The sequence below is a fragment of the Manduca sexta genome, chromosome 14 (assembly GCF_014839805.1).
Source record: "Manduca sexta isolate Smith_Timp_Sample1 chromosome 14, JHU_Msex_v1.0, whole genome shotgun sequence".
Taxonomy (NCBI): domain Eukaryota; kingdom Metazoa; phylum Arthropoda; class Insecta; order Lepidoptera; family Sphingidae; genus Manduca; species Manduca sexta.
In genome coordinates, this window is record NC_051128.1 from 11,465,047 (window position 1) to 11,482,170 (window position 17,124).

A 17,124-nucleotide genomic window follows, 5' to 3' on the forward strand; every position below is an offset into this window, starting at 1 on the left:
TATCTCTAAAATAACCTACAATATATAATATTGAATCTATGCGCGGTCCTATGAGACGGCGCACACCCTTGAACCCGAGACCTTGTGCTCACAAAGGCCACGGTTCGCAATCGAGGCCACAGATGTACCTACAACGCCTACGGATGATATTTATCTTTTATTGTTATTAGAAATGGCATTATTATAAAATATATATTTTAAATAGGTTATAGCTACAATTAGTAGATATACATAGATAAAAGGAGTTTTAATATGCACCATGAAACTTAATAAACTATATAGTACATCTTTTGTTATTAGTACAAAATATACACTATTTAATAAAGTAATTATTATGTAGGAGAATATACAGGTATTTAAAAATAAAACAGGAAAATTATATGTAGGTAATTTATGATAAATAAATTGTTTAATTAAATTTTAAGCACCAATTAATTAAAATAATATTACATTACATTTTTGTGTTATACTCGAATGTTAAAACACATTACTTATAGTAAAAATCGGAATATATCTCTGCCCAAAATAATGTCTTATTAAAATATGTTATAGATTGTTTTTATATATTTTTTCTTTTTTTCCTTTTTGTTGTTCCTTTTCAGCGCATAATATCAAATAATAGGGTACCGGACTCATTTTTGTTCTTTACTATTATCAAATATTTACATAATATAAATTATAACACAGAAGGAATTATTAAAATCCGGTAAAAAATCAACAAGTTATAAGTCTTTGAATTTCGGTGGAAGGGGTAATTAACAAGAAACAGAAAAGAGACGAAATATCCACATGTGACGTCATCGGGAATTATGACGCGTGCGAAAAAAAGAGATGAAGCGATATCCCCACATCGCGCCCACTTCTGCACGTTACAATATTTTAAATATGAATTACTCGCTCATTTTTTAACCAATTGTTATGCAGTTTTCGTAGGAGTGCTTCTTTTTCGTATTATAAACCATTACATATAAAATAATGTACAAAATCAAGCATAGGCCGGTCCCCTATTCATCTAGATGTTATTCGTCTGTAGATATTTTTCGTTGTAATTTACTGTGGATTTCCCCACGCTTTAGAACCACTGTTTATTAATCTATAGGTATAGCCTTTATCACACACACTCATAAGTTATACAATTTTTTTATATATTTTTTTCCTTTTGTCCTTTTTGGAAGTAACGTACAAATGATGAACGTCAAACAACTTGAGATTTTTTTTACTTAAGTGCTACACTAACGTACACATGATAGTGAATCTACTGACGAGAAATAGCTATCCCGCGCCGGTCGAAACAATTATGCCGGCCAAATCGGAACTGGAATGTCCTGGCGCGCGGAATTCTAGTAACACTTCATTTAAATAAAGCTGATTCACGGCAATATGATGTACTGGTCTATAAATAGATAAATATAGAGCTAAGAATACTACGGACCTAATTGATCATTTTTAAATCTCTTTGTAATAAAAAAATATAACGCGAACTCAATACCCTATAATACACTGTATTTCAACTTTGAACAGTGTTTCATTATTTATAGACAGTTATATACCATCAAATAAAATTGCTTGCATCTTGCCAAAAAAGTATTCTTTGTTCTCTATTTCATACGCATAAATCAAGTCTAAAGTAAACAAGAAGACGTCAGGAACATTATTATATCCGAATGCAAAATCACAGTTTTTTCCGCAATTACGTTATAGTTAGGTATTATATGCATGAGCATCATCTGTAGCTCGCTGGTTCGTGCACTGCCGGCCAGAACAAACGCTCTACTAAATAAAATAATTATTTTGTCTATAATATTCGCTATCGCAGTAATTGCTCTGCGAAATACATATCCTAACTTGACGGATAGTTTAGTCAGTGTAATTAAACAGAGTTAAGATTACATGAGGTTTCAAGGTCACCAAAGTACACAGTTGAGTTAAAGCTGTGTAGTTATGGGCAGTCACGCTTACTATTATAGCAACTTGCTCGTTTTATCATACAAAAAACTTATCTCTTTCATGAACTATCCATATTGCAGTAGAAAAAAGCGTAGATCTTACGGAAAGAAGATTTATAGAGGTGTACTACCAAACTGCGGCAAAAAGTGTGTTGCAAATCTTATGGAACCAGGATTTGTAGAGGTGTACTGATTTAAACTATCTATCTGAGCTAAAGATTTAAATAACCAAAAACAACATTTTATTACGAAGTGATTAGGTAATAAACATTATTAGGTACTTACCAAACCCCACGACACAAGCTACGATCCATCAACAAGCCAATTTTTCAATAGAGTTACAATTGCTCGGCGCGGTTTTGGCCTTGATCTCTTAAATCGTCGCATCTTAAAAATGCTATTCTACCTCATTGGAACTACCTTATAACCATATAATTAGACTTATAACTTGACTATATCTATGTAAAAAATGTTTACACCGGACAATATTTTTCATTCTCTCATGGCCAGCATAACCCATCTCTGAACATTTGCCAAATATTTTTTTCTAAATATGTAACCGGGGTTCGTTGACCCGACGCCATTATCGCCGGCCGGCTGTAGATCGGCGCGCGCGCATGTGTGCGGTTTATGAGCCGAATTGTATTTTAGATACGTTAATGCTGATGTCATTGGAATGAATACGCCATTTTGTTTCGCTAGTATGTTGTGGATTTATGTTAAGATAGGTTATGGTTGTAGTAGTTCAAGCTTTTCGTAGTAGGTGGCGCTAATTTCTAGGAATGGAATATTTTATACTTTAAAATATTTTTTTTATTTTATTTTTTAATATCGCCTCCTTGATCTAGCAGCGAATGTGTGCGTGGAGGTTCTATATTTGCAGGTAAGGCAACATTTTATAGTGATTTCTACTACGATTATAACAGAATGCTCTAAGATAGGGGTGTCACGCAAGCCGTTGGTCGTAAAAATTAAGCCAAACCCTACTTGTACTTTAGTTAGCGTCAACCCTAAATCGGACCGGGCTAAGAACAGGTGAATAATGTAATTATTAAAGGACATTAAAACCAGCGCTGTCGATACAAAGTACACTGGACTTAATCAATCACGTAGCCTAAATAATCAAATGAAACATTACAACGGTCGTCAGAATTATGCCGCCCTGACTTACGAATTGTACATTTTACCTACTAGGATGGAAAACTACTAAAATTACCTTTTCTCTAAAGAGAGATTTGCTTAACAAGAAAAAACGCAGAAGTTGATTTTAGTAAGCGATTTTAAACTATGTAAGTACAATACATACAAAATTGCTGACTGCAACATTTAAATCTTAAAGTACTTGCGGAAGTCGCATGTGTATAGACCATTGTCGCTTGTAAACCTATCTGGACTGTTGGTGGGTCTTTCATATGTGAGAGTCCGCCTAGGTAGGTAGGTACCACCGCAATGTCTATTTCTGCTGCCAAGCAGCAGTGTCTAGTCACGGTTGTATTCCAGTTTGAAGGACATTGTAGCCAGTGTCACTATTGGACATAATGAGACTTAACAACTCATGTCTCAGGATGGCGAGCGCAGTGGAATAGCAAACAATACTTGGAATTCAAGGAGTTGGATGGTATTTCTACTGTTAGTGGTCGTATCGTTTACCATCAAGGGAACGGCAAACTTATCTCGTCATTTAAAGCAATAAAAAAATCGCAATACACTGACAATTTGTTATTCTAAGCTTAAGACCGTGGTACAACCCCAGTCGAGCTCTACCTGTGCATGCCATAGACATACAAACCGTGGCTCTACCACATCAAAATGAAATCGTCTTTATTATAATTATAGGTTCCATTTGAACATGTGTTATAAATAAATTAGTTATCGCTTCTGATTGTATGTTTATACGTGCGTTGTTTTTACCACCCACTGACGACCCCATCCCGGCTGTGAGTATGAAGATAAACAGTTATATATATGTAAAACAAAAGTAATAAGTATGTGTGTATAGCTCACGCATGTACTCTTGAAGGTAGGCAGAGGTTCATCTAGTAATAAATGTATTTATGATGTACTTATTCCCGTCTATGATGTGGTAAGAATACATCGCATTATTGTGCTCAAACACCAACAAAACATAAATTATATTCGCAGTTTAATATCGCTATTAGAGCATCTATTTCACCTCTACAAAAAAAGATCGTTATTACTATTAAATATAGTTCGGGACCCAATTTGCCTACGAGTCAAAAATCCCATATTTCCCTATACGGCTTACAAAGCTATCCTTCAATTTGAACTTCAATTAGCCCGTAATTGCAAAAAGACGTTTTCCAAGACGGAACAGGGCGCTCTGAATATATAAGTACTTAGAAATCATCGCACGTAAAATATATAAGCCCTAAATTTTCCATAATAAAAACAATATTGACCAAAATAAACCTATCTATCTGTCAATATAAATACATTCAACCAAAGCACTAATATTAGGGAATTTAAATCAAAACATTTCGTCCGCATCGTTCCCAAATCCATTTCGTGTAGACTTCACCCTCGATCCTTACCCGAGGTCACGATAGTTGACCGGCATACGGATTATTGTAACCCGCCCCTAGTTTGCGAAGGGTCAGTATTTGGGGAACTGTGGTCAACATTTCTTATAGGTCAAAGTTTTCATCTTGTTTTTGTTTGAATTTATTATGTCCGTTTTTTTCTAGGTATCTTGTTTTATTGTCGTGTGAGTGCGCACTTTTGTTTTTATTTGGAAGTAGTAAACAGTACAATATTATTAGTGAAGTATATTATGTTTTGTCTCAGGGTGTCGAGAGCGAACTACTTTACGCAAAGATGTCATTCGCCTAATAACAGCTAGCTTACAGTAGCAAATCATTGACATTAAACAGTCTAATAACACTTAAATACAATATTAAAATATCATTAAATCGGAACACTACTTCTAGCATGCTTGGTGATACATACATAAATCAATAGCACACTAAACCCGAATTTAAAAACCCTATGACAAGACGGTATCAAACTAAAAAGTCTAAAGGAACCTCTAGACCCTATACGATTTATTCCTTTCCAAATCATACTATCGTATCCAACAAAAACAAAACTGCATAGCAACAATCCGCGTCCTAGACACCCTTGGCGTTTTTTCCTAGCCATCCAAAGCCATACACACTCGTTTTTAATCAAGAGTCCACACATTCCCATAGCGCTATAAAATCCGTCCCGACTCATGCAGTCCTTGGCCTTGAAAAAGCCTTAACTATCCGACTACATACGAGGGAGACGGAGATAGTCTCCACTGGGGAGGGAGAAGGATAGAGGAACAACACAAGAAACGCAAGGTCGCCGGGCACTGGGTCAACGCGTCTAGGCGGCGTCTAGCGCACACTACTGTGGGTACGGACTGCAAACTAATTCTGTTTATAGGAGTTTTATGGCGGATTTGTAATTGCTAGTTAAGGATGTTGTTACAACCTTGTTAATGTCCATAATAGGGTTAGTAACTATTATATTGCTCAGTTATCTTTATAATGACAAGACAAGTAACTTAATTACCTTATAATGTAACAATATAACCGAATTACGTTATGGTCCTACATTGCGTTCTTTATAATAAGACATCACATGTTTAACGATTTTTGATATCGTTTAAATATACTTACTATATTAAACTTCAAACTGGAATAAAATTAGGCATTCGGCTTAGTAGAATACATTTTGGCGTATACTTAAGTACAAGAGAGTTAATAAAATCTCTACAATAATATTAACACACTAACTCAAATATTCCATGTTTTTGTTACTCCACCCGAATATTTAATTATATCAACTCTATAAATTGTATAATATTAATTCATCGCTTAAGTGAGAATCATCTACATATATTAATTACTATTCTATTAGGTCATAAATGCGAAAGTTTGTGATGTGTGCAAGGTTGTATGTTTGTTGGAAATGGGCGCAAAAATCGTGGAACAGATATTAAAAGAAAGGCACACAGTTACAGCAACACGACGGGAGTATACTAAGCCTAGTTATTATCGCGAAAAAAAAACACAATATCCTCTTTTTATCCCGAAAACGGCTTACACATATATAGTCCCGAACAAAGCATAATAATCCATAAATCTTAATGATAATAAAATTGACAATCCATTGCCCACTGACACCATAACCTAAACCCTAACCTAACATAACCTCAAAATCCTTGTATCATCATAACCCTAATATAGGTTAACAATAGCACTTAAAAGATATAGTTACCCGTAAAATGTCGCCAAAATGGGTTAATACAATATACAAATGATGCCTTAATACGTGTGAAATACTCATAATTATGTTAGTCTGAAGCTCTCAGTTACTTGGAAACGAATTTACCTTTGTTAATAAAGTTTTTGTTAAACGCGGTCAGTTTTCGACTTATGTGACGTCATTTCGTATAAGCATATAAGGATAAACTTTATACACAACTAAACGTAATTGATAACATTTCGCTATTAGATTGTTATCTTTCGTAGAAGATTCCGTCGGAGTAGGTAACATCGCGTATCTTTACCGTCTGGTTTTATTAAACAGCAGTTTAAAATGAAAAGTATTGTTGTATTATACGTCTAGTTATATCCCTGTGATATGACGTAGTCCGTGTAATAATGCACATTGTTAGGCTTCTAATAATAGACCAGCGCTGTTCAATAATATGCAAAGTTTATATTTCAGTTTTGATTATTATTTAGGGCAATTTAACGCATACCATCAGGCGAGGAATTTGTTGATATGTTTGAAAAGTAGAGACGATTAACATTCATTTTTGTTTCGGTATTTTATTAAATAAATAAAAATAATATAAAAGATTTCTGCTGTCCGTACGTCTCACAAAACAATCCAACTAGTGAGCCGGCGTGTGTGGGTCGGCAAGGAAATGCAGAGCTAAGTACCGGCTCACGCGAGCGGACGGTTTGCGCAGTTTACATTTATCGCTATGGTAGTGTTAGAGTATGTGATTTATGTTAAAACTAGCTGTATTTCGCTGTATTATTAATTTAAACATTAGCAATGCTCGATTTAGATATGAACTTGAGTTCTTTATACAATTTATGTGATTAAGAATTTCTGTCCCCTAAGAGTTAAGTGCTGTGGGACACAAAGCCAATTAGAATGTATAGTTTCAGAGTAGCACATTACGAGGTACAATAGTATCTTTATTTTGATCCAGAAAGTCTATTTTAAACATAATATATCAAACTTTAATATTGAAAAAATTTTAATGAAATAATTTATTCGAACCTATAAGATATTATATATTATTTATATTCAGTTAGTATTAACTCTATCAGTTTGAAAAGCAGTTATCAATAGAGAAGAAGGGGCAAAAACTAATATTGCTCTTTTTGAAATCAATAAAATTTATAATACTATTTCGATTAGTAAATTTGACGCAGTGGGTAACTGAATAAACTATTGTAGCTTGTCCTATCGTATGTGAGAATACGTCTGGGAATCCATTGTGTTTTACCGTCAAACAGCTTATGCGAGTAATGTTTGCACTCCAGTTGAAAGAACATATAGTTAACTATTAGTAATTAAGAGTATTGTTAGACTTAACAAAATAATATAAAAATAATATCAGGATAAGCAAAGCAACATATCAGGTCATGTCATGGTGAGTTTGAAGTTGCGTTACAAATGATACCGCATACTTATCTTCTTGAAAATAACACTTCTATAATTTAATCGTAGATATAAAATAAAAATGTGTATAATAAATAGCAACAAAATGTTTATTGGAGCGGTAACATCACACTTTCAGTCAGGAATACAATCATGCAGACGCCAAATCCTCCCTAAACTACAAAGTTATCAAAAAACGGAAAACTAAAATCGGGATCTGGCGAAAATATTCGCTATTCATGAATAATTTTAACCACGCTCTTAGCAAACGTTAAGACGAGTATGTAGTTTCATTTAGTAAGATAACGTTAAAATGCCCTGTAGATTCTTTGCAAAGAGGAATCGGAAGGTCTGGACGTTATGGCTATTGTTCATGTTCAGTGATGGCGCTTCTCAAGCGAGTTTTTTTGCTTTGAATGACGAGACGAGCTTGTGGTTCGCCTCATAGTAAGCAATACGACTATCCATAAACAGTAGAAACACCATCCAACGCCTTGAATTACAAAGAATTGTTTGGCATTCCACTGCGCTCGCCAACCTAAGAAATGAGATGTTAAGTCTTATTATGTCCAGTAGTCACACTAACTACAATGTTTTTCATACCGGAACACAAGTGACTACACACTGGTGCTTGGCGGCAAAAATAGACATTGCGGTCGTACCTAGGATTCTCACATATGAGATACCACCAGTCAATTTCTCGTTGTAAAAAAGTAACATAAATGTAGAATTTACTCCATCTCAGTGCTAAAATAGACTGCAGTAATAAATACTAATTAGAACAAATGAGTTATAAAGTGAGAGAGTAGTGTGGGACGCGATCGACGACCTTAAAGACGCCGGCATAATTGTGTCGACTGGCAAGGAATAATTGTCTCTCGTCAATCGGCCCGTTTGGACTTTACAATACTTACAATCAGGTGTAGTGGATGCTGACAAGAAAGAAACTGAATCTTTCCTAGCCGAATTTCGGCCACGGCGGCCCACCTCATCGGAGATCAGCCAGGTATGCAGGATATATTATAGTGCACAAGTGTTTGAGCTATATACAGGTGAACTCTCGGTTTTTCTTTACTCTCATAGTTCGGTGAGACGGCGATCCGACATGACCGGAGAGAGATCAGGTGCAGGACAAACGACTGTACGTACTTTCTGAGGCACGGGGGTATCACAAAAATTAAGAAAGAAAGAAACTACTTATGACGCAAATAGTATCTTCAAGGCACCGCGCAGACGATGTTAAGTTGCCGATAAACATTATTATGACACTAACAGCTGCTTAGCAACTTGACTAATAACTGAATGTCATTTTTTTAACTGTTAAAGCCAGGTCGGGCGGAGTGATATGGGATTTTCTGCTCAGTATCATAGATGATAATCTCTGCCCTCTATCACGTTATGAGACGAAACACGTGCAGCCAAAAGTGGATACATGGGTTCCGGCTCTACCATTCTTATAAAAGCGTGTGTTTGTGTGTATTCCAATAAAGAGATAATAATACATAATATTACATTTTTCTTTTTCCAAACCGTCGCACGAAAGCTCTTTTATATTATATTTTTATTTAATCATGTGGGTTATAATATTAAATGAAAAATAACAATTTTAGAAATTTCCTCTTAACCAAATACTCGCAAATCTATATTAAAATCTTCATAAAGACATCAGTAGGTAAGATATTAATAGACAAATCACATGTTTATTTCAACTTACTATGAGCTATTAATTCTGATTCACAGATAAATAGTTGAGATGGCTCCGAGCCGACGGCAAAAGATGTCGCGGTTCCGCATTCCAACGGATATTTCGCGCGCACTCTGATTGTTAACAATTTGTATCTAAAATGTCTTCTCAACAAGAATTAATATTGTTTTTATTTCATTATTTTATGTAACCTTTTTAAAGTCTATATTTAGCTAACAACTAGGTAACTAAGATTACCGTCTTTGATTATATTTCAAGTTTTTTTTAACCGACTTCAAAGAAAGGAGGAGTTATCGTACATTTGTTCATGTATTTATCTAGCTTAACTAGCACTTTTAATTAGGCACCAACTCCAAAATTGGTAACCAGTAATAAAATAATTATTTTAAATTATTTTTTGATTTTAGTGGTTTTTGAAGGCGGTGTAATTTTTTGTAATTTTAAAGAATAATCATTTAATATATTCCTGTCATCTTATTACTATGTCCCTAGTGGTTCCAAATTCGATACCCAGGTTAAACAGCGTCATATATGAGTTATTCTTCCACGGTTTACTCAGAAACCTTGCGAGACATTCACATTAAAGCAGTCGGTTATAAATCTGTGCCATACTTGAAAATATTTTACACAGATCCCCACTGCAGTGGGATAAAATAGGTGGATAGTAATTAGGGTACATATACCTTTACATTTTAATTTCAACTAAACACTTATAAATAAATAATATACTGCTGAGCACGGGCCTCCTCTACTACTGAGAGGGATTAGGCCTTAGTCCACAACGCTGGCCTAGTGCGGATTAGTAGACTTCACACACCTTCGAAACTCCTATAGAGAACTTCTCAGATGTGCAGGTTTCCTCACGATGTTTTCCTTCACCGTTAAAGCGAACGATACATTCACAAAAACCTTTTATAAATAAAACGAGAAATAATCACTCACAGCCTGAGCAGGCATTTAAAATTCACCATGTAGTAAAATATGAAACTAAATTCTGGTAAAACAACGTTAAATTTAAAACGAAAAGCAAAAATGGCGCCGCCAAAGTAGATTTTTCGTTCTGGTCAAGCTTCATTGGGTAATCCACGTACTATCTACCAGAAATTAACTATAGGGTCATTATTCCCTGTTAGGACCTCTATTCGACTCATTAAATATTCTTCCTAGATTGCTTTAGCGTCCTCAAACATTCTTAAAGTAGAAATACCTAGAAAGACACGTCGACAAATTCCGCATACCATGTCAATTCCTCACTTGTGTTATGTGTCATTGGCGAAATATATCCAACCCTAGGTCTTGTTTATTAGTGAATGTGTCTTCTACCTTGTACACTGTGTGTAAATCTTTTTCGCGAGGTCTTTGCTCTTCATTATTTTTAAAATGATCTAAAAATATTTATGATTATTCCGTATGAGATTTCTCCGGAATAAAATGTTTTACAGTTGTACATTATTTGGGATATTTTTATCTGCAAAAACATATTTCATCCAAATATGGATACTTAAGGGTTTATACCTGACTAGTTAAATAACTTCCAAACACTATGGTATAATTTTAATTTGGATTACATTTATACTCTCATTTAAAGTAAATAGGTCTTTATTAAAATATACTTTAGACTTTAGACATATATAGGAAATCACAATAGGTACAGTGGCGAAAATATAATGCCAAGTTAATCGAAATGAGGTTCTATATCTTCAAAGTAATAATGGAACTAGCAACACTCGATATTCAGAGATAATTCCCATTTTAAAATAAACGCCGGTAGTACACTACCGCCGTCACGTTCAGAAATTAAGCAAACAATGCAAATTAAAAAGCGAATAAATAAAAAAAAACAACCGCCATTCGTAATTTAAAACGTAATGACGTTCCATTCCGCGCAGGACAGAGAGCACGAAAATTAAACACGCTTTGCAGTGTGCCAGTTAAAATTATTTTTTCACTGCTTATCCAGCCGGCTGTGTGTTCGCGGGCACTTTAAAAAAACGTAAAAGACACTAATACAAACACGCGAATCCATCATGTGAACAACGAAATTACACACACATGGTTAAAAATCAGCTCGCACACATGTGAATACGAACACGATACAAATGCAAAAAGAATGCATTTATACACTCACCCATACACGAGAACACACACCTTTAAAAAATTCGGTGTTCCTATAATCAAAATTTGTGCGTGAGTGTTGGTAGCATCATTCCCACGCATGTACAATGCTAGTTCTACCAACATGACATATACAAATGATTTTAAACCTTATTTCTACTGCAACAAAGTATCAAATCGAAACTTAATTATTAATGATCGGGTTGCATTAACATGAATGTGTGAGTGAGCGATTCGTGTTGTTTTATTCCTTTTTTAAATTTCACCGTTTAGTTCAATCTATTTATTGGTCGCTGCGCGTGTGTGCGTTGCGGTTACGTCAGCACACAAGGATCGTTGCAGTGTGCGTGCGCGCGAAAGTGCGTAGAAAAATGGCGGGATATAATTATGCATAATGTATTATATTTTGTTACAAACCTAGCAATTGTGTGAGGGTTTATCCGCTTTCATACCTATAATGAGGATATATGGGTGCTTTTAGCAACAATGTGTGAAGTTTCATTACATCTTGGCCTTCAGTTGTATCATGGTTAAATGAATTCCCGCCATTTTGAATGCCATTTCCGTACCTAACAAGATAAGTGTGAGACGAGTTGGTAGAAGCGGTTCTGTGGTAGCAATAAAACGTCTTGAGAGCGATTGTTTGCTATTTATACTTATATGTATTCTTATTGTTTATAAATCAAATTAGTCACAAAGAAACCTAATTGTAGCTACCGAGTGTATTACTAAAACACAAATTTTCATACGGTTTATTAAATCTTAACACAAATGAATTCATATTTTGGTTTTTAACACAATTGTCTGACTGTCCTGTGATAGGTTCTGTAACAGAAGAATAGTAGGAGTTTAAAAGACGTAAAAAAATCTCTATTTCTAAACATAGAAAGTCATAACGCCATCTACCGTCAAACGTTTGAACTATATTTGTCCATAAAATTGGGTTGAAGAATTAAAATTGTTTCGAAATACCTGTATTATGTTTCATATTAAGATTGTTTGACTCTTATTAAGTTTACTTAATGGGCTTACTGTGTATGTTCTATTTTAAAAGTCAATTACGTATTTATCACGAATTTAAGTGAAATAAAAAGTGCGAAGATTCTAACGAACCGTAAGGCATCTCCAGGTTTAACTGGTACCTACTAAAACAGCTACGATCACTTTATAACAAACTTCGAAATATTACCTAGGACAATAGGGATGAAACCCCTCATTAATAAAAGGGGGGAGAGGAGCTAATCAAAGACAAAATCCATTACATTTTTTTAAGCAAAGTAACTTTCTTAAATATTTTCATATCGTACAATACGTCGATTTAATTTGTTAACTAAAGATACAGTCCTGAAAATTGCATTCCACACTGCAAATTAACTTTAAAATCTAATGATAAACGATTGATTATGGATTGTTACGGACTATAAGGATTCCCTTTTTATTAAAATAGACTTATTAGCAACTAGTTCTACGTCTCAAATCACGTACTAGTTTTACAGGAATAAATGCAAAATCCTTAATTATCACTACAAAGCTTTAAAAGGTCCGTCGGAGAAAATAACTGTGCCTACTCTTTTTTCAGTCAGATGTGTTCTATATAAATTTTTTTCTTAATTAGTATTATCTATTCATCTGATGTAAAATTATTTCTTCCTAAATCAAATTCTTACTTAAATATTTGAAAGCAATAACAAACACACATCAAGTTTTTATCTCCGAAGGGGTAGACAGAGGTGTAACCAAGGCACTTCTCGCCGTGTCCCATGATGTGATAACTAATTTATAAATAAAACAAGCTAATACAATATCTCGAAATCCTCTATTTGAGGTTGTGGTAGATACACAAAATCAGAGTATATACAACCGATAATTATTTAAAAATCCAGCTCTAATAAGTTGTTATGAGGAATGAGAAGTTGTCTAAATCATAAAGATTTTCATGCAATAAAGGCTAGCCAGATAGTTGTCGAGTTATTGTTATAGACATTTTTTATGTGACTATATTAATAAGTCGGGTTTAGATTAACAAAATTTATAGAATTCGACTTCTGCAAGCATGTAAACAATAACAGCACACTGATTTCTGCAAATCTAGAAGCTCGAAGCAAGTCGAATGTGTATAGCATTTTTGATATTTCTTATTTCAACACATCTGTAGTTCGCGAAATGTATTGCTGCGATAACTTGCTAGTCTAAACATTATTAAAAAGGTAGAGCCTTTTTAGAGATCTTCTAAGCTTATTACAGCATCAAATTAAAACTATTTTAGTTATTTGCATTAAGAGGGCTTTATAAAAGCTTTATATTGACTATTTTAAAAATAAACTTTTGGGATATTCAAAATAGCGTTTCAGAAGACGTCTATGTCAATTTATAAGTTGTATCGTAGGGCGGCGCTACGAGTCTAAATGAAACGTACGCAGCCATTTAATTCTTTACGGATTGTCGTTGGTTTTACAAAATATAATGAATTAGTGTTATTGATTTAAATAATCAACGATTTATTTTTATGTACTATAAACAAATGGGTTACAATTTTTTAAAAAATTATATATTTATCGAATTATATGTACCTAACCATTCATAACTCTAAAATTCCTCTGCGGCTATTTATAGAGAAAAAGAAATATATTTTATAAAAGACAACGGAATATCAATTTAAATAATATTATATAACTTTTTGTCTCATGTCATAATATTACGTATTTTCTTCCAATTGTAATTCTATCCATAATTATATTATTATTTGGGCATTTATATAATCACCCAATTTTATAATAAATACATATATTTCTTTTATATGACGTGATACAATTTACGCCAAAAATTATACTCTCATTCGGAGTCAATTTTCAGATATTAACAAATAGGTCATAATTTTGACATATTACCTGTAAAATTTATCCAATAATTGGAAATATCTAACAAGATGATATTAAGCTAGCGCAAACCGGCTGTAACCGGCTCGTTCCGGTTCGCGGATAGTCCCGAAACAGTTCCTTGCCCCCTCAGGTGGGTATTAGCGTTGTGTGTGTGTGAGTGAAATGCAACTTGTTCTAAGTAGGCACCGGGCAGGCGCGCGTAGGCGGCGACAATTTTGACAATACTCAAAATAAAATTATGTTTATTTTGATTTTTATGTTTGATATTGTCAAATATGTTTTTTAAGTTTATTTAATGAGTTTGGTCGTAATTTCAGGATCAGTTTACTTCGTATCATGGGTGTTCACGAATATGTTATTGTATTGCATACTTTGGGTATCACTAAAAAACGCAAGTCTGCAAAAGTTATGTCTTTTATCGACATCATTTTTCGTACGTTTCGTCTGTTTTAGCTAACTCATAGCAACGTGCCTATTTGTGTTTCTGTGTTTTGGTAAGGAGAGTTTGTACACGAGGTATTATGAAGGTTAACTAAAGACTCTTACTGCCGCAGCAACTGAAAACATTGTTGACCATACGAAACCTAATAAATATAATCACGTCATATACTGGGCACGGACCTCCACTACTAGTGATGCAGTTGAGGCCTTAGTCCACACTATGCGAATTGGCAGACTTCACATATCTTTGAAATCTTTATAGAGAACTTCTCAGGTATGCAGGTATCATCAAAATGTTTTTTTTAGTTAAAGCGAACTATAATTCAGACATAACTTTAAAAAGTTAGAGAAGCCTTGCGGGGTCTTTCGGTTTTGGACCAGCTGATCTTCGTCTCGGCAGTCCATTCTGCTAGGCTATTACAGCTTTGTAAAACATTAACTAGGGAGCACTTGCGAAGGGTGAAATTTTTCAATAAGTTACCCGGGGCAAAAAATAATTATCTTATTTAACATATAGCGAGCAATTTAACAGAAAATAAAAGCTAAGGCAAATGTAAGTTAACCTATACGGGAAGCCAAGCGACTTGTATGGAATTTGTATTAATATTAGGCTAGTATTATGAGCACCTTTGCACCTAGTATGAATCGGGGCGGTCTTTTCGATTAGGTATTCTTAATTTAAGATGTAGGTAATTAATTACTTAGTATTTACAAAAATGTTTATTATGTAATTACATATATTTGATTATTTTTTAACAATATAGGTACCTAAATAGAATTTGTATTAATAATATTATGTGTCATAAACGCGAATCGTGAGTACCACTACTATATCTATTTATACTAATCGAAAGCGCTTTTGTAATCGGTTTTGAAGCATTTCAAACACTTATGCAGAATTATGTATGACATTGTTCGAAAGGTCTCGTTCGAAGATCCATTATGCTTTATTGATACACCAAACATTAAACTAATCATGAATTCGTGTTTTGATAACTTTTTAGGTTGAGTAGATTAAGGACTGGTTTCTTTTATAGTTACTTAAACAAGTTAGCAATTTTAATTTGTTTAAATGCCTGACGACGTGTATGGATCGCATTTTAATTGTAGTATTTACTGGGCATCATGAGACAACAAATGTCGAAGGTTTGGTTAGTTTATAGTAACCGACCCGTGACCGTGAAGGCTATAAAGCCTTCGAAACGTCGGGAGAAAAAAAAACAAAAACTAGTTTTCTCTCGATGATTCGCGTAAACATAAGATATAAGATATAGTTTATTGGTAAATGCAACGTCTATTTTCAAATCTTGTATCTATTTTTCAAATTCATTTGATATTTCGTGAGTAGTCCGTGATAATATATAACCTAAATCTATAGTTTAGATACTCATTATATATAGACGTCTTATTTTTTGGCCTAAATAAGATTAGTTAAAATTCACTTTTACCAACTCTTATCAAAAATAATGATGAACTGAGAAGATCAGTAACTCAAATACAACACCCCAAGATTTCCGTCAACGAAACCGCCAAATGTTGATTGCAACTGACATAGAATAATGTTACATGTGTAACAGGTCTGGCGGCCATTTTGCGATGTTTTTTTAGCGCTTTCGAATTTCGGGTGCGCCTAGGCCGATGACCCCGCTCCCGCGCCCTGCCCAACGTATCTTTATTAGGATCTTATTATTTGAACCGACCCTAATGTTGGACATTTTTTAATGTAATTGGTTGGTGTTTGATATGATTAGATAAAGGCGGGCTAAGGTAATTATAGCCTAAAGGAAAAATAGACCATACTGATTATAATTACATATATGTTGCAAAACATATACCTATATACATATATTTGTATGTTTGTAAATATTCTACATAGCAGGCAACAATTACGATATATTTGAAAACAAATTATTTAAAAAAAACTTGTGAAAATCAAGACAATTCTTTTACTTACGTGTTAACTCCCAATATTAATTCATTAAAATATGGCTTCTAATCAATAATTCTGTCTATAAATTTTATAAAATAGTATTGTTCATTTGTTCCTGCAACACACTACGGTTGAACATTTTACTGGTAGCAGTATATATCTTATCCGCCCGGATAGCGACCACCGTACACAAGATGTTAAAAAACCCGCCATAGTAGCCCATTTAGTGTATCGCTTTCCGGGATCAGCCTGTGTATATACGATTCCAACAGGCCGGCATAATTATGACAACTGCCGAGGGGTAATCATCTCTCGTCAGTCGACATTCTATTGGACCCCACTCCACTTACCATCAGGTGCGGTGGGGTCAGTTTGTTGTGGTCGTATAAAAAAAAAACAATTTACATTTCACTATCATGTTAGAAAGCTAAAATAAAC